A 24,006-nucleotide genomic window follows, 5' to 3' on the forward strand; every position below is an offset into this window, starting at 1 on the left:
GCTCAACCAGGAGGCTCCAAGACGACCTCTTCAACCTCAAAACCAAAAACAGCACCATGAGGATCGAGGTGGAGAAGTTGTCTTTCAGCCTGACGCTCGCAGAAATCGAACACTCCCGAGTGGAGGATGCAATGAATACCGAGCTCAGGCTGGCGCGCAAGGAGGCCACTGACCTTCGCCACAAAGTTCACCAACTTGCCCAAGAGAAGGTCGAGCTGGAAAGCAAAATTGTGCCTCTTCGCGCCAGGGCGGTCGACCTGGAGGCTCTCATGAAAGCTGACAACGCTAAGGTGCAAAAACTGGAGCAGAGGTCGATCGACCGAGAGAAACTACTTGGGCAAGTAGAAAAGGCGAGGGACGACGCCATGGCTGATCTCGTCGAGGCCAACAAAGAGAAAGGAAAGGTGGCTGCTGAGTTGGCCCAAGCACAATCGGAATCCAAGAAGGTTACTGAAGACCTTCTCCAGGCTCAAGAGACCAACGAACAACTCAAGAAACAGGTTGAAGAGCTGGAGCAGCAGAATAAAGAGCTGAAAGAGCAAACTGAAGACCTCAAGAAGCGGATTGAGGAACTTCAGGGGCAAATTGAAGAACTCAAGCTAAACTTTGCTCAGATTCTGGCTGCTGGATTCGAAGCTGCGCGGGAACAATTCGCTTGCCTATTCCCCGACCTGGATCTCAGCCTGGTGTCACTGAACAACGAAGTAGTAGATGGAAAAGTCGTTCCTGCTGAAGACTAATCAACTCCTCTTCATCTGCTACTTTCATGATTTCCCTTGTATTATTCTGTAATAAACTCGTGTATATGTGCCTTTAACAGATACTTATCTTAATGACAAAGTTCGGGTATTCCCTCTCCTGACTTCTTTAAGCGCTTTAACCTTCTTCGCATGTTTAACTTTGTCGGATTTAACTTAATGATTTTGCAAACACGACTTTTGACCTAACTGCTTCGAACCACTTCAAACTTAAGCAATAATCACCTGAACCAACTTGTACTCTTAAGGCAACTAACCTTATCGTAAGAATACCCTTCAAGCAACGAACTGTAACCTAGTTATTGGCTCAAAACACCGTCCCACTCGACCTGCTTCATCAAACAGGTCTTTTAACCTTCTCGGCGCTGTTTGAACTCCTCCTGATCGCCAAGGACTCTTGGTGATATCAACTTTCCCTGGCCTCATGCTTTGGCAATTGTTTCTTTATCTGGGAGTAGAAATGCCTTTTGGGATCCTTCTTTGCCCCACTGAGCTTTAGAACAAAAGACCGGCTGACTAGGCATTCTCTTCGAACCTACCTTAGCCACCTTCCAAACTTCTTCCACCCTCTGCGCCATACCTGAACTCGTTCGAGACGAGAAGGATTTTATCTTGCCTACGCTCGCATGTAAGCGAGAAGGTCTTTAACTCGCCTGAACTCGCTCATCGGCGAGAAGGTCTTTAACTCGCCTGAACTCGCTCATCGGCGAGAAGGTCTTTATCTTGCCTCTGCATTGCCCCAGGGGTTACATCTTCTCGCCCCCAGAAACACGAAGGACTTTTACTGGTGCCTCTACATTGCCCTAGGGGTTACATCTTCTCGCCCCCAGAAACACGGAGGACTTTTACTCTTCCTCGCCCGCACCCGCACGACGGCGAGGAGGTCTTTAACTTGCCTAAACTCGTTCGACGGCGAGAAGGACTTTATCTGGTGCCTCAACTTGCCCAGGGTGTACATCTCCTCCCCCCTGGATGCACTGAGGACCCTTTCTCTTTCTCGCCTGCACTCGCTCGACGGCGAGGAGGACTTTATCTGGTGCCTCAACTTGCCCAGGGTGTACATCTCCTCCCCCCTGGATGCACTGAGGACCCTTTCTCTTTCTCGCCTGCACTCGCTCGACGGCGAGGAGGACTTTATCTGGTGCCTCAACTTGCCCAGGGTGTACATCTCCTCCCCCCTGGATGCACTGAGGACCCTTTCTCTTTCTCGCCTGCACTCGCTCGGCGGCGAGGAGGTCTTTATCTGGTGCCTCAACTTGCCCAGGGTGTACATCTCCTCCCCCCTGGATGCACTGAGGACCCTTTCTCTTTCTCGCCTGCACTCGCTCGGCGGCGAGGAGGTCTTTAACTTGCCTCAGAACGCGCGAGGGCGTTGAGGTCTTTCATCTGGTGCCTCCGATCGCCGAAGGACGATGAGGACTTAAAAACCTTTACTGGTGCCTCCAATCGCCGAAAAACGATGAGGACTTAAAAACTTCAACTGAAAGCATGCGATATATCTTTTCTTGCCTTAAATCACTTACAAGTGACAAGGTCTTTCTTCAAAACTTTTGGAAAACAGCGAACATGCAACCAGAAAACGCCTTATACTTCGAAAACTCTTCTTTTATTGGGTGGCCTCATTAAAAACCCTCCTTAGGGAAAAAAGAGTGCCCCCTTCAAACTGTTTTAACAGAGACATTGTAATATAACCTTTGTGTTTGTCTTTACTTACAAAGCTTTTAACTATAGTACAACTTCAGGTGTGTGGCGTTCCAGGTGCGAGGAATCGCCCCTCCTTCCAGCGTCTCTAAGCGGTAGGCTCCGTTCCCGAGCGCCTCGGTTATTCTGAACGGTCCAGTCCACTTGGGTGACAGTTTATTCTCCATCTCGTACTGGTGGGCCTTCCTCATCACCAGATCGCCTTCTCTAAACTGCCTTGGAATCACCTTCGAGTTGTATCTTCGTTCGACCCTTCTCTTCACGGTTTCAGCCTTCAACCTCGCATCTTCCCTGACCTCATCCAGTAGATCCAGGTTCAGCCTTCTCTCTTCATTCGAGTCTTCCTCTACGAAGTTCTGGAATCTCGGCGAGCTCTCCTGGATCTCCACCGGAATCATGGCATCACACCCATAGACCAAGCTGAACGGGGTCTCATGGGTTCCTGACTGCTCGGTGGTGTGGTACGCCCAGACTATACGGGGCACCTCCTCAGCCCAACTTCCCTTGGCTTTCTCAAGCCTTCTCTTCAAACCTCTCAACAACACCCGATTAGCTGACTCCACCTGGCCATTTGTCTGAGGGTGCTCGACGGATGCAAACACTTGTTGAATTCCCATCCCTTCGCAAAGCTTCTTCAACAGGTGGCTTGCAAACTGCGTCCCATTATCTGACACCAGGCGTTTAGGCACTCCAAACCTGCACACGATGTTCTTCCACATGAAACCTTCGATCTTGTGTGCGGTGATCTGGGCCACTGGTTCTGCTTCAATCCACTTGGTGAAATACTCAATCGCCACCACCAAGTACTTCATCTGCCTGATCGCCAGCGGGAAAGGTCCCAGGATGTCGATTCCCCAGGTATGAAACGGCCAAGGGCTATAAATCGACTTCAAGTCCTCGGGAGGTGCCTTATGCCAATCGGCGTGCTGCTGGCATTGTTTACAACATTGGGCATACTTCTTGCAATCTTCTCTCATCGATGGCCAGTAGTAGCCTGCACGGAGAGTCCTCGCGGCCAGAGCTCGACCCCCAACGTGGCTTCCGCATATACCCTCGTGGAGCTCTGCCATGATCCTCGTGCACTTCTCGCCGTGTACACATTCCAGGAGCGGGTGAGTGAACCCAAACCTGTACAGATCGCCATCAATCAATGTGTACTTGCTGGAATTTTTCTTTACCTTCCTAGCTTCTGTCGGATCCAGTGGGAAGAGGCCATCTGCCAGGCACCGCTTGTACTGTGTTATCCAAGTTTCTGGCTCATGGGTGGCGCAGACCTGCATCACGTCCACCTTCTCTCCTCGACATGCTCTAATTCTCGGCGATCTCAGAGTTTCTTGCGTCAAGGACTTATGGCTTCTCGCTGCTCTCTCCGTCGACTTGCTTATCTGAAGGACCAGGTGATCTGCTACAAATGCCCTTGGCGTCTTCAGAGTTTCTTGAATCACCGTCCTCTGCCTACCCCTCTTGCCTGAGCTGGCGAGCTTAGCAAGCAAGTCAGCTCGGGCATTCTGCTCTCTGGGCACATGTACTACTTCAAAGGAGGCAAAGGAACTCTTCAATTCCTGCACATACGCCAAGTAAGCCGCCATTTGTGGATCTTTAGCCTGGAACTCGCCTGTTACTTGCCCCGTGACCAGCAGTGAGTCACTCTTAGCCATCAGCACCCTAGCTCCCATCTCCTTGGCCAGCAAAATTCCGGCGATCAGCGCCTCATACTCTGCTTGATTGTTGCTGGCCTTAAAGGCAAACCTCAAAGATTGTTCAATCAGCACGCCGTTGGGTCCTTCCAATATGACTCCAGCACCGCTGCCCTGCTGGTTCGACGATCCATCCACCGAAAGTACCCAACGGAAATCGTCCCCTTCAACCCGCGTCGCCTCTGATGAGAGCTCAACCACGAAATCTGCAAAGATCTGCCCCTTGATCGGGCCTCGGGGCTCGTATTTAATATCAAACTCTGACAACTCTACCGCCCACTTCACCATCCTTCCCGCAATGTCGGGTTTCTTCAAGACCTTCTGGATGGGCAGGTCAGTCATCACCAGTATTGTGAAACTGTGGAAGTAGTGGCGCAACCTCCTCGCCGAAAACACCACAGCCAGCGCAGCCTTCTCCAGGGCCTGATATCTCGTTTCTGGGCCCTGCAACACCTTGCTCACAAAATAGATAGGCTTCTGAGCCTGATCTTGATCCTGGGCGAGCACCGCACTCACCGCCCTCTCAGTCACAGCAAAATACAACCTGAGAGGGATTCCCACCAGCGGTTTGCACAGAACCGGCGGGCTCGCCAGATACTCCTTCAGTTTGACGAAAGCTTCCTCGCACTCTTTCGTCCAGACAAACTTATTATTGCGCCGCAGACACTGAAAATAGGGATGCCCCTTTTCTCCGCTAGCCGACACAAAGCGGGATAGGGCTGCCATCCGACCTGTTAGCTGCTGGACTTCTTTCACCGTGGCTGGGCTCCTCATCGCCAAGATGGCGGCACACTTGTCTGGGTTGGCTTCTATTCCTCTTTCAGTCAAGAGGAAACCCAAAAACTTTCCAGCCTCCACGCCAAAAATGCATTTCTCCGGATTGAGCTTTAACTTGAACTTGGCGATCGTCGTGAATAATTCTTCCAAGTCTGCCACGTGCTTGCTTTTTTCCTGCGAGGTAACGACCATGTCATCGACGTAAGCTTGCACGTTCCTTCCCAGCATTGGTGCAAGTACTCGATCCATCAGCCTCTGGTACGTGGCCCCCGCGTTCTTCAGCCCAAACGGCATCACCTTATAGCAGTAGCACGATCTCTCCGTCATGAAGGTTGTTTTCTCTTCATCCATGGGATGCATCTTGATCTGATTATACCCTGAGAAGGCATCCAGGAAACTCAGCAACTTACACCCTGCAGCACTATCAACCAGGGCATCTATGCTCGGTAAAGGATACGAATCCTTTGGGCAAGCCTTGTTCAGGTCGGTGAAATCGACGCACATGCGCCATTTCCCGTTACTCTTCTTCACCAGTACGACATTTGCCAGCCATTCAGAGTACTGGACTTCCCTGATGTGGCCTGTAGCGAGGAGTTTCTGTGTTTCATCTCTAATCGCCTGCCTCTTCTCCTCGTTGAACTTTCTTCTTCTTTGTCGCACCGGTCTCACCAAATTGTCCATCGCCAGATGATGGCACAAGAAATAGGGGTCAATCCCGGGCATGTCCGAAGCGGACCATGCAAATGCGTCCAGATGCCGCTCAATCACCTTGGCGATCTGGTCCTGGAGCTCGACATCCAGAGATCTTCCCAGCTTGAAGATCTTTCCTCCGATCACCTTTTCGAGCCACTGCTCGACAGGTTTTGGCCTGGATTCTTTGGCGATCACCGCCCTGGCGATTCCCTGCTCCCTCGCTTCTTCAGGGCGATTCCGCGCCTCTCCCTCCTCCAGACCAGCATTCCTCTCGCCCAGCTCAGCGTCCACCATCTCTACATCCCTTCCGGCGGTCTCTTCTGTTACCGTCGATCTGGGCTTCACACCGGGAGGTGGGGTGGTTGTTACATAACTCACTGATCTTTTGTTTTTCAGGCTATTCTCATAGCACCTTTTCGCTTCTTTCTGATCAGACTTGATCGTGATCACCACCCCCTCCATGGACGGCAACTTTACCTTCATGTGCCGGGTCGACGGGATTGCGCCTATCCTGTTAAGCGTGGGCCTCCCCAACAGGATGTTGTATGCTGAAGGAGCGTTCACAACGAGGTACTTGATTTTCTCCGTCCTCGACCCAGCCTCATCTGTAAACGTGGTTCTCAGCTCAATGTACCCCCTGACCTCCACCTGGTCACCAGCGAACCCATATAGGCACCCTCCATAGGGCCTTAGCTGGTCAAGGGGCAACTCCAGCTGCGTGAAAGTCGGCCAGAACATCACGTCTGCCGAGCTTCCTTGGTCCACCAGAACTCTGTGGACCTTCCTTCCCGCTGTAACCAACGAAATAACTATGGGATCGTTGTCATGAGGCACAACGTCCCGATGATCCTGCTTGGTGAACGTAATGTCCACTTCCGGCGAGTGATCTTCAAACATATCCACTATCATCACCGATCGCGCATACTTCTTCCTCTGCGATGCGGTGCATCCACCACCCGAGAAACTCCCTGCTATGGTGTGGATCTCCCCGTGGATAGGCATCTCGTGTTGCTGGGCTTCTCCACCTGCTGGCTGGGAACTCGACGCTCCCCCCGTCCTCCTGTCCAGCAGATAGTCATTTAGGAACCCGCTCTTAACCAGATCGTCGAGCTGATATCCCAAAGACAGACACGAGTCCAAGGTGTGGCCAAAACATTGGTGGAACTCGCACCAGGCGTCCGGCTTTGACCCCAGCACCTTGTCGCCCACCTTCTCAGGCGCTTTCAATCTAGCAGAGATATTAGGAATGGCGATTAGATCCGCTAATCCCATGACAAACTTGTGCTTAGGCGGGCGATTGTATTCCCGGCGTGCTGGTTGCTGGCGCCCCTGGCTCCTTCCCTTGTTCCTCCTGTCGTAAGGATGGCGAGTCCTCTGGTCCTTTCTGGCCGCCGCCGCCGTTTCCAGCACCCTCTGCGGCTGGATCCTGGTCTGGGCGCGTGGCCTGGCGGGAGCCACGCTGCCTCTCTTCTCGGCGACTTCATTCTCGTCAGCGATGTGAGCCACCGCAAGTCGCCTGACTTCAGTAAACGTCGCAGGGTGAGCCCTGATCAAGGCCTCGCAGAATGGTCCTGGCTGCACGCCCTTCTTGAAGGCATAGACCAGCATTTCTTCATCCTTAGCCGGCGATCTGACCATCTGCGCTCCAAAGCGATTTATGTAGTCTCTGAGGGACTCTCCCTGGTACTGCCTTATATCAAACAGATCATAAGACACCCTGGGCGGTGCCTTATTCACGATGTACTGCTCGACAAAAATCTTTGAGAACTGTTGGAAATTGGTTACGTGGCCGTTAGGCAGGCTCACGAACCATTCCAGCGCCGTTCCCTGGAGCGTACTCACGAACATCTTGCAGTAGACGGCGTCTGACCCTCCTGACAGCATCATCTGCGTATGGAACGTGGTGAGATGAGCCTCAGGATCCTCCACGCCGGTGAAAACAGCCTTAACCGGAACCACGCTCGCGGGAATGGGCGTGTCCGTGATCGCCTGAACAAAGGGCATGGGAAAAACACGAGGTGGCGACGATGGCGCAACTTCTTCAGCGGCAGGACGCCCTTGCTGCTCCTGAAGAGCTTGGCGCAGCTCCTCAGTCATCTTGTTGAGCTCCTCGTTCCTAGCGCGAGAGGCGACCTGATCCTCATGCATTCTCGCCTGCTCTACGCGTGAGGCTTCCACAGTTGCCTGCAACGAACGCATCATCTCCGCCATCTGCGCCATGGTCATGGCAGCGGCGCCTTCGGCAGCGACGGGCGCAACTGGACTTGAGCGATTGCTTCTCATTTTTCTCATGAAACTCAGCGAATCACAGAATGCAGCGGACGACAATTACTTCAGCTACGATCGAATCAGCGATCAATCGGAGGAAACCGTGCGAAACTGCGCAAGAAACTCAAGAACACCGTAAACCTTCAAAGAAAACCACAACTCCACCAGAAACCCTACGAACAACCGATTGAGCGAAAGGACTCGAACTCCACCGAACAAATCACGCGCAAGCAGCAGGAAACCTCGCTTCACCGAACAAAACTCGAAACGAACGGTGGAAAAATGCGAACTCACCGACCGAAACTCAAGCAAACAGCAGGCGACGGTTGCACCAGCACACAACCACGTAAAAAAACTTCGCAAACCTCCAAAAACTCACGCTGTGGATGGAAACAAGAAACCCAATCAATTCAATTCAAATAACTATACTTGTTTTGGTTGTGGTGAGCAAGGTCATATAAAGGCAGATTGTCCTAATAAGAGCAAAGAGAAAAAGACTAGTTACAAGTTGAAGAAAGGCAAGACAAAAAGAGCCTACATAGCTTGGGATGAAAATGAGGTGTCATCATCAAGTGAAGATGAAAAAGCAAACATATGTTTGGTAGCTGAAAATGATGATGAATCTTGCAGCTCAAGTAAGGTATGTTCATGTGCTTCCTTAAATGAACAAAATTATAGTGAATTACTTGAAGCTTTTCAAGAAACACATGATGAAGCTAATAGATTGGTTCTTTCAAACATCCGATTGAAAGATCTTAATAGTTGGCTTGAAAAGAAAGTTAAATCACTTGGAGAGGATCTGAAAAAAGAAAAAAGTGATTTTGAAAAATTGGAAAATCATTTAAAAAATGCCTCTTGCTAGTGTGATACTCTCATTTGCACAAATTGTGAAAATCTTGAGAAAAAGGTTCACTATCTTGTTGAAACTGTGGACAAGCTTTCAAAGGGGAAATCAAACTTTGAGAATGTCTTAGCATCTCAAAGCTGTGTTTTTGGAAAGGCTGGTTTAGGCTTTAATCCACAGAACAAGCAAGATAGGTTTTCAAAAAGTTTTTCAAGAAAATCAGAAAAACAACCGATTGTTAAGACGAAACAACCGGTTGTTACATGCTTTTACTGCATGAAGAAAGGCCACTCTGTTAGGTTTTGTAAAATTAGAAAATATTTTGTTCCAAGAGGTTTTATGAAATGGATTCCTAAGGGATGTGATGTTTCTAACTGTAAAGAAAAGTCAAACGGACCCAAATTTGTAAGGGGACCAAATCTTGCTACTTGAAATTGTTTATGCAGGAAAAATAAAGAGAAAAAGAAGAACTGAGTCATTTGATCAAGCTGTTGAAGAAAAAGGCAGTCATTGAAGCTGAATCAATACTATGCAAAAGACCTCAACAGTGAAAAGAAGCTTCTTGATCAAAAAGCACATGGCTCATTGAAGAATCAACATAAGGATAAGACTTTCCTTTATTTGTTCTCAATTTCTGTTTCAAAGTTCTTTCTTATGGTTAAACAATTTTTTTTAATCAATGTCATCTGCTTTAAACTGCTTCTGCTCATGGTTAAAATTCAAAATCAAGTTTTTAACTACTGCAGAAAAACAACCGATTTTTTCTTCGAAACAACCGATTGTTTTGAGTCTGATAGCACTATGAAGAAATTGCTTTAATTGCTATTTTGAATTTCTATCCGTTGCAGATCAATTTAAAAGAGAGAATCTTGGTCAAAGGATTTGTGTTGAAAGCTGATTATGTTCAGAAAGAAGTTACAACAGTTATAAAGGAATATATTCCAAAATCTTGGAAATTCAAGAGCCTTAATGACTAGTCAAACATCACATGTGAAGACCGTGTGATTTTCAGCTTTTTCTGACATTTTCTGTGCAGAGCAGAGTCAAGTCCTCTCTCTCTGAAAACCAGGTACCCTTTAATGAAATTAAATTCATATTGATTCTCTTACTGCTATAAAATCTGCTGCAGATTTCTTCCACAAGAACAACCAATTGCAACATCTCTTGCAATATCTCTTGCAACATCTCTTGCAAAAATCTGTGAAGTGTGCTCTCCTCTGTTTTCGTCTCTGCTGTCATGGAATCAACTCCTTCCACCTCAAAGAGAGTCAAAACCAGGGCTGTAAGGTCTGGAGGAAGGCTAGAAGGCTGGTTTTCTGGAGACAATGATCTCATTGAGAAGTATAGGTATGAAACAAGTATCAAGAAGATAAACAACCCCAAGGTTGTATGCTTTGATTGGCTGAAAAGTCAAAAGCTTGATAATGTGAGAAGGCTGCTCAAGGATCAATATCTCAGAAAGTTCCTGGAGATGAAGGGAAACATTTATCCAGATTTGGTGAGGGTGTTCTACACAAACTTGAAGTTTGAGGGAAACAATCTAGTTTCTCATGTGAAAAGTGTAGAAATGGAGATAACTCATGAAGTATGGACTGCTGTTGCTGGACTTAAGTTCTCTGGTCTGAGAATCAACAAGGGAAACCTTGGTGTGGTGGAGGATTTTAACAAAATCCAATTCTACAAAAGTTGCTTGAAGAATAATCATGCTCAAGTTAGTACATGCTCGGTTGGAGGTTTGAAACTTGATGAGAGATTGCTTGGTCTCATTGTAACTTGGATTCTAACTCCAAGGGGGAGTAATCATTCTGTGCTAACTGAAGAAGATCCGGTTTATATCTTCTGCATCACCAAGAAAATCAAGATCAATTGGATTCATATAATCAAAGAACACGTGCAAAAAGTCATGAGGTTAGGTGATTATCATTATCCATATGCTGTTTTGATATCTAAATTTCTACTCTATTTTGAAGTTAATCTTGAAGATGAAACTTCTGAGCTGGTCAAGTCAACTCAAGAGTTGAACAATAGATCACTCAGCAAGATGGGTTTTACAAAAGTAGGTGGAAAATGGATAAGCAAGGATGGTGATCATGGTGCCTCATCTAGTGGTGCTGCTAATCTTGAACAAGATGAACCTGCTGATATGGATGTTCAACATGAAGATCCACCTGAAGATTTTCAAGATGATGGACCAAGTGCTGATGATGGACATCAAGGAGAAAGGATGCAAACCATGTCGCCTTTTAAAAGACTCATGGTGAATAGGCTTGATAGCTTTGCTGAAAATCAAAGGAGCCTCCATGATCTCTGTGTTAGTAATTTCCAAAGGATTGACACCAGGTTTGACAACATGGATGCAAGGTTTATGACTCTGGATGAACAAATTGAAGTTGTTCAGAATCAAATCTTTGATCTTCAGTTTGCTGATGAAGAAGAATGAAGGAAGAACAACCGATTGTTTCGATAACCAATCGATTGTTTTTGGCTGATATTTCTGGTTTTTTAAAAATTTCCTTCCTTCTTTTGTTGCTGCTTTAATTCTGATGTAATAAAAACAATATCTTGTTTTATCTCTTATCTTTGTCTATTTGTGAAGACAAATAGGGGGAGATATATGCTGTGTTTTAAGTTTCTGGTTTCAGTGATAAAATAGTTTAGGTTATGTAATATGTTTCTGATATTAGGTGTTTTGAACTTTAACTGTTTATCTGTATGCTAACAAAATATCAGAAGTTCAATGTTTTGCTCAAAGTTCTATTGCAGGAACTGCTTCAGATTTAATCAGGTACAACACAAGCATCAGGGATTTGTCTTCAACAAATAGGGGGAGATTGTTGAACCAAGTGGTGTTCATGTTTTGAAGAATCCAAATCCTTTGAAGGATGTTGAAGCCTCTGCTATGCTTGATGTTGCTGTGCTGGTTTAAGCTTTGTTCTGGGGTAGTTTATATGTTGTAATCCACCCTGTGATTAAATCTAAAGCATTAGCATTCTCAATCTTTGTGAAAGTAAAATATTTTCAAACTAAGCATTAGCATTCTCAAACAACCGATTGTTTTGTCGAAACAACCGATTGTTTATACTTAGGTGGTTTGAGAAAAAGATTGAAAACTATTTTGAATGGTTGAACTGTTAAAGTACCAAAACAAATGATTGATTCGAGGAAACAACCGATTGTTTGTTTTGGGACCATAACAGAAAAACTGTTTTCTTGTTGACTGAGCTTTAAATGTTTTAACTGCTTATACTCCATTCATTAAATTCTTTGACCAATCTTTTAATGCAATTTAAGAGTTAGTTAAGATTTGATAACAAACAACATCTTTGAATAAATTCAGAAAAACAGATTTGACAATTAAGAATCTTTGAAAAAGTTTTTTCAAAGAGTTTTTTCAAAGTGCTGAGATTGCTAAGAGTTTGTGATTGATCAAAGTGTTGGAATAGAATTCTGCTTGTATTGATTTCAGATTATCTTCTGTAACAAGTGTAATACTTGTACTCTATTGAACAATTCGTTTTCTGTGTTTGCTAAGATTGGCTGTGTGTTGTTGAGGTGTTCAAGATCAGCAATCTTAGTTTGAAGTAGTGTTGTTGGTCAGATGACATGTATATAATGGGTTTGTTTAAACTATGTATTTTATAAAAGCCATCAATCTGCATTGGAAGTTAGGAGGCATTAGAAATACCATTTTTAGAATGTAATATGTGAACAAAAAATATAACTTTTATTTCACTGCTACTTTTGATATGAGAATACACTGATGTGATTCCAATAGCCACATAGAACAAGATTCTTGACACTTTGAGGAATCACCTTGAGCTGGAAAATGTAGAGGCACTTTCTTAGAAGTTGGATCATAGTTCTAAGATCAAGAACTCACCAAAACAAGTACCAAATCCCAAACTCATTTGGATGAACCAAATATTGTCAAATTGAATCAACAAAGGAGAAGGAAAAGAACAAACCGAACAGAATTGAACTTCAAAACAAAAGAACCGAACAAAATTTAAAAACTAAACAGAAAATAGGTGCTGGAAAATTAAAGGAACCGAAACAAAAACAACTCAAAACTCAAGGCAATAAGAACAAATTGAAGAAGAAGAAAGGAAGGAGAAGAGAATGCTCATGAAGATGGAGGAATGGTTGGATGATCACGCCACTAGAAGAATGGATGCTCCTAGATGAGTGTGGAAGCCGCCACTTGAGGAAACCATGGTCCTTCAAGATAAGACTAGAGAAGAAGCTCAAAGCTCTCCAAATGCTCACTCCAATTTTGAGTATAGTTTCTTTAGATAAAATTCAAATCTGAAATTTACAAGGAAGGCACCTCTATTTATAGCCTAAGGTGCTGAAAAATGAAAGCTAAACAATTCAAAAATTCCCTCCAAAGGCCACTAGAACCGGCGCTAATTGCCTAAGCAAGGAAGGTGTGATCCCTTCCTTCACTTTGGCACCCCCTATTCTACTCCTACACCTATCTACTAATACACCCCCCTAAAGGTCCTATTTAAAACCTAAAAGATGCTATAACAAAAGAGGTTTCTAAGGTTTCCCTCTAAGCACCTTCAACTAAAGACACTACAAAAAGAGAAAATAAATGTCCTCTAGCTCCCAAGGCTTTGAACATGCTTCTTGTAAGCCTTTGAGGTGGACTTTGACCTCCATGGGCGTCTTCCATTTGTGCCTCCACCTCTTCTTGAGCTTGATGAGTGGCCTCCATGTTCTCTTGGGCTTGATCTCCATCATACTCCCCGAGTTGGAGAGAATTCGACCACGAATTCTGGAGACCTACAGAAAAAGGAGTTAGATCGCTGACATTAAAAGTATGACTACCTAAGAATGTATCAGGCATATCTAACTCATAAGCATTGTCATTAATCCTCTTGAGGACTTGGAAAGGTCCATCCCCTCGAGGCATTAGTTTGGACTTCCTTTGAGTAGGAAAACGATCCTTCCTCAAGTGAAGCCAAACCCAATCGCCCTCATCAAACAAGAATGCTTTTCTCCTCTTATTGGCAAGTTCAGCATACTTGCCAACCTTCTTCTCAATTCTCTTCTTGATGTCTTTATGCAAAGTTTTCACAAAATAAGCCTTTTCATCCCCATCTTTGCACAAGACATCGTCAAGAAGGGGAATAGGAAGAAGATCAAGAGGTGTTAGGGGATTAAACCCATAGACCACCTCAAAAGGAGAATGGGAGGTGGTAGAATTTACTACTCGGTTATATGCAAACTCAACATGGGGTAGTAAATTCTCCCACACTCTAGGATTCCCCGAAATAAAGCATCTCAATAGTTGTCCCAAAGTTCTATTTACCACCTCGGTTTGACCATCGGTTTGTGGGTGGCAAGTGGTAGAAAATAAAAGCTTAGTTCCAAGCTTGCCCCACAAGGTCTTCCAAAAGTGACTCAAGAACTTAGGATCTCTATCGGACACTATAGACCTAGGAATCCCATGCAAGCGAACCACTTCTTGGAAGAAGAGGTTTGCAATGTGGCATGCATCATCCACTTTGTGGCAAGGAATAAAGTGAGCCATTTTTGAAAAACGATCCACTACCACAAAAATGGAGTCCTTTCCCTTTGATGTCTTGGGTAAGCCTAAGATGAAATCCATAGATATATCTACCCAAGGCATTGAAGGGATAGGAAGAGGAGTATAAAGACCATGGGGATGCATTTTAGATTTAGCTTTGCGGCAAGCTATGCATTTATCACACAAACTATGAACATGTTTATGCATATGAGGCCAAAAGAAATGTTCATGCAACACATCCAAAGTTTTAGCAACCCCAAAATGTCCCATTAAGCCCCCCTCATGAGCTTCTCTAACAAGAGATAATCTAATAGAGCATTGGGGAACACAAAGACGTTTTCCTTTAAAAAGAAAGCCATCTTGAATAAAAAAATCTTTGTGTCCTCCCTTAAGACACTCTTGATAGAGGAGAGAAAAATCAAGGTCATCATGATAAAGTTCCTTAATGTGATCAAAACCAAGATATTGAGAGGTTAAAAGATTTAGCAAGGTGTATCTTCTAGAAAGAGCATCCGCCACAATATTTATTTTGCCTTGCTTGTGTTTGATCACATAAGGAAATTGCTCAATGAATTCCACCCACTTAGCATGCCTCTTGTTAAGTTTGTTTTGGCTTTTCAAATATTTAAGAGATTCATGATCACTATGTATCACAAACTCTTTGGGAAAAAGATAGTGTTGCCAAGTAAACAAAGCCCTAACAAGTGCATATAATTCCTTATCATAGGTGGAATAGTTGAGATGACTTCCCTTCAATTTCTCACTAAAATAGGCTATGGGGTGGCCCTCTTGAAGGAGAACAGCCCCAATACCTATGCTTGAAGCATCACACTCAATCTCAAATGTCTTAGTGAAATTAGGAAGGGCCAAGATGGGAGCATTAGTCAATTTTTCTTTCAAAGTATCAAAAGCATTTTGTTGTGCTTCTCCCCAATGAAAGACCACATCCTTTTTCACTATGTCATTGAGTGGTGCGGCAATGGTACCAAAGTTTGGGACAAATCTGCTATAGAAAGAAGCAAGCCCATGAAAACTTCGGACCTCATTCAAAGATTTCGGTGTAGGCCACTTTTGAATGGCCACCACCTTGGTTTTGTCCACATGGACCCCTTTACAACTCACAACAAACCCTAGGAATTCTATATGATCAAGAGCAAACATACATTTAGCAAGGTTAGCATACAAATGTTCCTTCCTAAGGGTTTCCAAAACTTGCCTAACATGCAACCTATGGTCATTCAAAGATAAGCTATAAATGAGAATGTCATCAAAGTAAACCACAACAAACTTACCAATGAAAGGTCTAAGAACATGATGCATGAGGGGCATGAAGGTACTTGGTGCATTAGTTAAACCAAAAGGCATAACTAACCACTCATATAAACCAAAGTTGGTCTTAAAAGCCGTCTTCCATTCATCACCCGGTTTGATACGGATTTGATTGTAGCCGCTTTTAAGATCAATCTTTGAAAAGATTTTTGAACCATGTAATTCATCCAACAAATCATCTAATCTAGGTATGGGATGCCTATACTTAATGGTTATGTTATTTATGGCCCTACAATCCGAACACATTCGCCATGTGCCATCCTTTTTTGGCACTAAGATGATAGGCATAGCACAAGGACTCATGCTATCTTGCACCCACCCTTTTTCAATCAAAGCCTCAACTTGTTGGCGAATTTCCTTGGTTTCACTTGGATTGGTCCTATATGCGGGACGATTTGGTAAAGAAGAGCCCGGTATCAAATCAATTTGGTGCTCAATCCCTCTCAAAGGTGGAAGGCCATTTGGAGGATCTTGAAACACATCTTTGAACTCTTCTACCAAATTTTCCAAGCAATGAGGACTATCAACAAGTGTTTCTATGCTAAGAGTTCTAGGGATGGCTAAAAAAAGAGGATGATGAGCCACTATTTCCCTTTCAATGTCACGCCTAGACACAAGGAGTGTAGGCTTAGAACTCTTATCTTTTTTATCTTTTTTATCTTTTTCACTCTCCCTCTTTTTCTTCATGATAACTTGGTCCTCATGGACTTCTCTTGGAGAGAGAGATTTTAAAGTAACCTTGTGACCATGGAATTCAAAAGATAATTTGTTGGTAAAGCCATCATGTAAAACTTTTCTATCAAATTGCCAAGGCCTTCCCAAAAGAACATGAGTGGCTTCCATGGGCACAACATCACATAATACCTCATCTTTGTATTTTCCAATGGAGAAATGGATGAGGACTTGTTTATTAACAATTATTTCTCCTACTTCACTAAGCCATTGTAATTTGTAGGGCTTTGTATGAGAGATAGTAGGCAATCCAAGCTTATCTACTACTCTTGTACTAGCCACATTTGCACAACTACCCCCATCCACTATCAAGGAACAAATGTTGTTTTGAATAAGACATCTTGTATGGAAAATATTTTCCCTTTGACTTTCATCAAAAGGTTGTGAAACTTGTCCAAGAAGTCTTCTCACAACTAACAAGTCCCCTTCAAGTGGACATCCACTCTCTTCCTCACTAGATGCATGAGAATGCAATGAATGCTTTGAAGAATCCGAATCATGCTCACTAACTACAATGCCCTCATGCATGTACATACTTCGTTTTGAAGGACAATTTGCAGCAATATGACCATAACCCATACATTTAAAGCATTTAGTGTTAGATGTTCTAGTGGGAGACTTAGGTCTAGATGTTGATGGCTTAGATTCCTTGGGTTTGAAAGAAGAATCTTTGGAAGGATGTTTTGAAAAAGAAGTTTTGTTTCTCCAAGACTTGGAGTAGTATCCATTATTGGAAGCATTTTTAAAAGAGTTTTTCTTAGCAAGTTGGGCTTCCACCTTCATTGCAAGATGAACTAAAGAGCCCAATGATGAATACTCTTGTAACTCAACAATGTCTTGGATATCCTTCCTAAGACCACTCACAAACCTAGCAACCATGGCTTCTTCACTTTCTTCTAATTCAATTTTAAGCACAAGCGTCTCAAGCTCCTTATAATATTCATCCACATTTAGCGTGCCTTGTTGAAACCGTTGGAGTCTCAACATGAGGTCTTTCCTAAAATGTGGGGGCACAAACCTAGCGCGCATATGATCCTTTAAAGAGTTCCAAGAGTCCACGGGAGGACCCTTGTGATAGATAATGTCCTTTACAATCCCATGCCACCATTTCATGGCATAATCACTAAACTCTAGGGTGGCTAGCTTGAGCTTATGCTCATCTTGGATCTCATGGATCTCAAAAATTTGTTCACACTTAGCCTCCCAATCTAAATACACATTTGGATCACTAGAACCATTAAAACAAGGTAGTTTGACCGAAGGAAGCTTGGACTTTGCATCATGGTAGAAGCCATTGCCGTAGTGAATTCTTTCCCCTTGGTGATGATGTCTTTGTCCATGGACTTGGGGTGGAGGTCTCCTTCTCCTATGCTCATCTTCACGGCCAACATCATTTGAAGAAGCTCTTGAAGATGGTCTATGAGAATGATGTCCATCATGGATAGAAGGAGATGGTCTAGTTTGTTTGACCTCCATCTTTTGCAATTTCTCTTCCAACCTTCTAATTGTTCTTTGAGCTTCATGTAATTCACCAAGAATTGAAGCTTTGGAAGGAGAATTCTGCTTGGAGGATGCATCACTTGAAGATCCAGCCATTTGTAATTAAAAAACAGCAAACACACAAAACAGCAAACAAGTTAAAAATTAGCAAAAACAGTGAGCTTTCCAATTGAAACTGCCGAAGTGAATTTAAGGCTGAAAAGATATCACTCTCAAAGAAATAATGTTCTTGCACCAATCTGATCTTGAGGCCTTGGAATCCTCAAATGAAATATGTCAAAGCAAGCACACCAATCTTAAGAGCAAACCACCACAAAACCAATGAAACAATAAAGACAAACAAGAAAAGGTATAAGCAAGGAAAGGTAATTGCAAAAGGAAAACTATGTGTAAGACAAACTCAAAGAGTAAGAATGAAAGACAATCAAGAAAATAAAGAACTCAATGAGAAAAGTAGGCACACAAAAGAATACCTAAGGAAAAGCACTAGAGTAGATGAAGAAAACAAAAAAAATTTAGCTACTGGAAAATTTTTTTTAATGCAAACTGTGTTTGATATTCACTGATTTAACTGGAACGTTGTAGAGCGAACTGGATTATGAAATTTATACCACAGAAACTTCAAGATGTTAACTCAAAAATGGCACTGGAATCAATTAAAAACAGTAAGCCAATTGAGAGAAATAAATTTTTTAAAATCACTGCCAGATTACCGTATTTTTTTCGGCAGGAATGTACACTTTTTTTATTTTATTTATCATTTTTTGTGTACTTCATATTTTTGAATGATTCTTTTTTCTATTCTTTTCTAACACTTTCAATATCTCAAATCCAGAATTTCAGAATTTTACAGTACGTAAATCAATTGCAATAAGGAAAAACAGTAAGCACTTTTTTCAGAAACAGAGGAATCCTAATAGGAATAAAAAAACAGGATGATGAACTAGCAAAGACATAATAGAAAATGATGTATTGGAACTTGTATAGGTCTAGAATACAAGTATGAACTCAATGCTAAAAAGAAAATGCTCAAAGGATCAACATCAATTCAGAAAAATATATGACACCAAAGCAAGAAACAATCAAAACAATAAAAGTACTACTAGAAGTAATGACATATATGGAATAACATGACTAAGACAAAACTTAACAAGATTCAAAAATTAAAAGACACAACACAAATTGTAACAAGTGGAAGGAAGCTTAAGGTAAACTCTAGGAAGGATAATGCCATTCCAAAAGAGCAACCATACTCATAAGAATTATGAGTGCCATAAACCTTTCCACAAACACTTGGAGCAAAAGAAAAACAGCAAGAATACTCAATTAAAATTCTAAAACAGAAACTTAAATTGCAAGAAAATTAAAGAGCTCTTGAAATAAAGTGCACACAACTCAACAATTAAACAAGAATGAACCTAAGACTCATGATACCACATGATGTGATTCCAATAGCCACATAGAACAAGATTCTTGACACTTTGAGGAATCACCTTGAGCTGGAAAATGTAGAGGCACTTTCTTAGAAGTTGGATCATAGTTCTAAGATCAAGAACTCACCAAAACAAGTACCAAATCCCAAACTCATTTGGATGAACCAAATATTGTCAAATTGAATCAACAAAGGAGAAGGAAAAGAACAAACCGAACAGAATTGAACTTCAAAACAAAAGAACCGAACAAAATTTAAAAACTAAACAGAAAATAGGTGCTGGAAAATTAAAGGAACCGAAACAAAAACAACTCAAAACTCAAGGCAATAAGAACAAATTGAAGAAGAAGAAAGGAAGGAGAAGAGAATGCTCATGAAGATGGAGGAATGGTTGGATGATCACGCCACTAGAAGAATGGATGCTCCTAGATGAGTGTGGAAGCCGCCACTTGAGGAAACCATGGTCCTTCAAGATAAGACTAGAGAAGAAGCTCAAAGCTCTCCAAATGCTCACTCCAATTTTGAGTATAGTTTCTTTAGATAAAATTCAAATCTGAAATTTACAAGGAAGGCACCTCTATTTATAGCCTAAGGTGCTGAAAAATGAAAGCTAAACAATTCAAAAATTCCCTCCAAAGGCCACTAGAACCGGCGCTAATTGCCTAAGCAAGGAAGGTGTGATCCCTTCCTTCACTTTGGCACCCCCTATTCTACTCCTACACCTATCTACTAATACACCCCCCTAAAGGTCCTATTTAAAACCTAAAAGATGCTATAACAAAAGAGGTTTCTAAGGTTTCCCTCTAAGCACCTTCAACTAAAGACACTACAAAAAGAGAAAATAAATGTCCTCTAGCTCCCAAGGCTTTGAACATGCTTCTTGTAAGCCTTTGAGGTGGACTTTGACCTCCATGGGCGTCTTCCATTTGTGCCTCCACCTCTTCTTGAGCTTGATGAGTGGCCTCCATGTTCTCTTGGGCTTGATCTCCATCATACACTCTTTCTAAATAGTCTTACAATAGACTTTTCAAATTCTACCTTCTCTCTCATAAAACCTATACTATAAATGACATTTAAAATCATAGTATAAATGACATTCAAAACTAGAATTAAAGGCAATAATTATTGGCTATTCAAATATCAAAATAAAACTGAAGAGGGCTTTGAGTTTAATGCTAACAAATTCCCCCCTTAAACTCAAACCTTTAATATTCTTCATTCACCATACTCTTCTGGATTAGAAGCAACTTCAGTTTTCTTCACTGCACCAATCCATGCAAAATTTTGAATTGAATTACTTTTAATTTTCCAAACAAAATCTTCTTCACTTTCACCTTTTGAATTAAAAGGATTTAGGAAAGACTCTGGCTTCAATGAGCTTGGAACATAATGATTAGACCATATATCCTTGGTAGGTAATGCCTCAACACCATTCCATACCACTATTTTCAAGTAAAATTGAAAACTTATAAGGGGCTTCTAATTTGGACAAGAATTCATTCACCTTTTCTTTTTGTGCCAAAAGCAACAAATGGAGTTCTTCTACTTGATTAACTCTACTTTATTTTTCTTTCTCCATATCAACATATTTTTCTTCAAATTTTGTAAACCCTCTATCTAGGTTACCAAATTTTGCTTCAACACTCTCCAATTGAGATACCAGGACACTCCTTTCATTCAGACGATTATGCTTTTCATTAGTTAATAAATTGCACAATTCTTCCAAGCTACTTGATTTTGCCCTTGAAACTTCAAATTCAATTTATTTCATCACAAAGGACTTCATCGACAATGTACTCTTTAAGTTGAGTTTGAACATTCGATTCTTTGTCATCTCCACATTTGCAAGAACATGTCCATTTTTTGTCCTTCAAGTGCAAAATTTGGTCTTTCATGAAAATCGAATAACCTTTCTCCAATAAATGTCCCATACTGAGAATATTATTCTTCAAATTGGGTACATAATAAACGTCCTTCATTATACCTTCTTTTCCGTCCTTTTGGGAAAAACATATTTTCCCCAGCCTTTGATTAGAACTTTTGTTGAGTCTCCAAAGGATTTCAGCGGGTCGAGTCGGCTGTCACGGTCATCCGAGGGAACCTGACCAGGCATGACTCTTCGTCCATCTCGGTCTCCCACGGAGGGAGTCTGTCTCTCGCCCCTTCGGCCGTCCCTGGGTTAGGGGGAGAGGTGTAGGAGCTGCTGACAACGTTGGTCGGCACAGTAGAAGGTCCTACCTCCCCCAGTGATGAATATCCACTAGGAGAGGATTTTATTAATGAAGGAAGAGGATTTTCACCTACACATTTGAAGTTCTTCCTTCTAGTCTTCTCACAAATTAAAAGAAGTCAAAGAGAAGATCAAGCCTAAAGATAAAGAAGTCTACAAACTCTCAAATAATAGGCTTCATATTAAATATCTCTCTTTATAGTTTCTTTTAAATTGTAAATAATATAGAATAATGTTTAGAAAGGTGCTTAGAGGGAAACATGAGACACCTCTTTTGTAAAAGCATCTTTAGGCTTTAGTTTAGCAAATTCTAGAAGCTTGGGGAGTGAGCTTAGTAAGGGGGCTGTGATCTTAGGAGTTTTTTGGGTAGGTTAGGGAATAAGCTATGTAAATGACCAGCCCTTACTCCTATAAAAGGAGGGCTTAGGTCCTTCACAATGCAGATTGGAATTTTATAGTAGAGAGACTATACTCAATTTTGGAGAGAATTTGTGAGTTTTGAGTCTTCCTCTTCTTTGCCTTATCTTGTGAGCTATGGTGAGCTTCAAGTGGTGGCACTCCATCACTTATCTTGGTTCAAGGTTCCAAGTGGCGTGAATGGCTTCTTCCAATTCTCAAAATCCAGCAAGCATCTTCTTCTATAAGTGTTCTTCTTCCCTTTTCTTCAATTTTCCATTCGGTAGTTTTGATTCCTAGAGTTTACTTCTTTTTCTACCGTTTAATTTTGTGTTTCCAGCATTGTATTCTTAATTCTGTTTTGGTTCAGTAGCTATCTTTTAAATTCTGTCCAGTTTTAATTCTTGTTCTTCTTTATTTTTGTTTTGATTCAATTTGACAATACATGGACTTCCATATGAGTCTTGGTTGGTGCTTAGTTTTGGTGAGTTCTTGAATTTAGAACATTGATCCAATTCTAGAGTAAAGTGTCTTTCAAATCCAGCTCAAGTTATTCCTAAGAATGTCAAGAATCATGTGTTCTTGTAGTTACATTCACATCATGTGGTATCTAGAGTCTAGGCTTGTTTCTTGCTTAAATTTTGAGTTGTATTGCACTTTACATTTCAAGAGCTCTTAAATTCAAGTTGTTTACCATTCTGTTTTAGGATTTATTTTGAGTTTTCTTGCTGTTTTCTTTTGTTACACCATGTGTTTGTGAAAAGGTTTCTAGCACTCATTGTTCATGTGAGTATGGCTGCTCTTTTGGAATGGCATTCTCCTTCCTAGAGTTGACCTTAAGCTTCCTTTCACTTGTGGTTATATCTTGTTATATGTCTTTTAATTTTGTAATCATGTCAAGTTTTGTCTTAGTCATGTTATTCCATAATTGTCATTACTTCTAGTAGTACTTTTATTGCTTTGATTGTTTCTTGCTTTGGTTACTTTCTGTTTTTTAGTTTATTGCTTGATCCTTTGTGCATTTTCATTTTTAGATTTGAGTTCATGCTTGTATTTTCATTCTATACAAGTTCCTTTACACAATTTCCATTATGTCTTTGCTAGTTCATCATACTGTTTTTCATTCCTAAATAGGCTCCTCTGTTTTCTTACAAACGTGCTACTGTTTTCAATTTACTGCAATTAATTGGCTCATATGAAATTTGTGAAAATTTGGATTTACATACTTCAAAGTGTTACAAAAGCATAGAAAAAAGAATCACTCAAAAATTCCAAGTACACAAAAAATGATAAATAAAATACGAAAAGTGTACAATACTGCCGAAAAGAATACGGTAATTGGGCAGCAATTTTGAAAACTTTATTTCTCTCAATTGGCTTACTGTTTTTACCTCATTCCAGTGCCATTTTTGAGTTAAGACATTGAAGTTTCTGTGGTTATTTTTTCACATTCCAGTTCGCTTTCAATCGGTACAGTTAAATCTGTAAACATAGCACAGTTTGTTTTTTAAAAAAAAAAAATTCCAGTAGCTGTTTTCTGTTTTCTTTCATCTACTCTAGCACTTTTCTTTAGGACTCTTTTTGTGTGCCTTCTTTATTCATTGAGTTCCTTATTTTTCTTGATTGTCTTTCATTCATATTCTTTCTAGTTTGTCATACATTGCTCTCTGTTTTTGGTTTAGCTTTTATTTGTTTACACCTTTTCTTGCTTGTCTTTTTGTTCTTCTTAAAGTTGTGTGGAGACTTGTTCTTAAGTAAATTGGTTTGCTGTGACATATTTCACTTGAAGCTACTCCATTCCACAAGAAAGGCTTGGTTGAGGACAGCATATTTTCTTGGAGTGGTTTGAGTGCTTTCTTGGGCATTTTCCAGCAACCTATATCTCACTGTTTTTTAATTGTCTAACAAGTTTCTTTCACTGTTTTGTTTTCTGTTTTTGTGTATTTTCTGCTCATGGCTCATTTCTCTAGTGGAGAGTCCTCCAAACCATGCTCACCACAAAAGGCAGCCCTTTATGAGGACTTAAAGAATGCCAAGCAATCTAATGCTCACTATCTTGAGGTGATAAGGAAGATGGAAGCACGGCTCCAAAGTTTGGAGTTAAACCGAGAAG

This window comes from Phaseolus vulgaris, chromosome 8 (genome assembly GCF_051622355.1).
Source record: "Phaseolus vulgaris cultivar YP4 chromosome 8, ASM5162235v1, whole genome shotgun sequence".
Taxonomy (NCBI): Eukaryota; Viridiplantae; Streptophyta; class Magnoliopsida; order Fabales; family Fabaceae; genus Phaseolus; species Phaseolus vulgaris.